The sequence below is a fragment of the Cucurbita pepo genome, unplaced genomic scaffold, assembly GCF_002806865.2.
Source record: "Cucurbita pepo subsp. pepo cultivar mu-cu-16 unplaced genomic scaffold, ASM280686v2 Cp4.1_scaffold010327, whole genome shotgun sequence".
Taxonomy (NCBI): Eukaryota; Viridiplantae; Streptophyta; class Magnoliopsida; order Cucurbitales; family Cucurbitaceae; genus Cucurbita; species Cucurbita pepo.
The window spans coordinates 1-402 of NW_019656214.1; the positions used below are offsets into that span (position 1 = coordinate 1).

The window sequence follows — 402 nt, forward strand, 5'->3', positions numbered from 1 at the left end:
AGGGAGTCATCTAAGAATGCAGAAAACAACCAATCCATTGCTCTAACTCCATGTAATCTCGTGCAAATGAAACTTAATTTAATTCTAAGTTTGTCGTGTCAAATTATAGACTTATTTAATCTTTGATCCTGCAGCAACATTGACAGAAGAACTCGAAATTGGACACTCCAACCAGGTGCGGTCAAATTTCTCTTCGATATCTCCTTTGAATGTGCATTAGATACTCGTCATATAAGATCTTTAGCAAGTTTCCCATTACCTGACTCTAGTTTTATTCCTTTCCCAAACGTTTGCATGGCTTCTCCAGACAGAGCATGTGGAGGCCGAAAATAGTTCTCTCAGAGATACAATTTCTTGGACGCAAGGTACAAGTCAATTTGCTGCTTGTGAACTTGTTAATGA

The 402-nt window shown here is 38.3% G+C and overlaps 1 long non-coding RNA gene across 1 annotated transcript; it reads left to right on the forward strand.

Moving 5' to 3' along the window:
• On the forward strand, nucleotides 1–396 carry LOC111787321. The gene is made up of 3 exons (XR_002813952.1): nucleotides 1–52; nucleotides 135–175; nucleotides 308–396. It is a non-coding gene; the product is annotated as an uncharacterized LOC111787321 (long non-coding RNA).
• The last annotated feature ends 6 nt before the right edge of the window (nucleotides 397–402 follow it).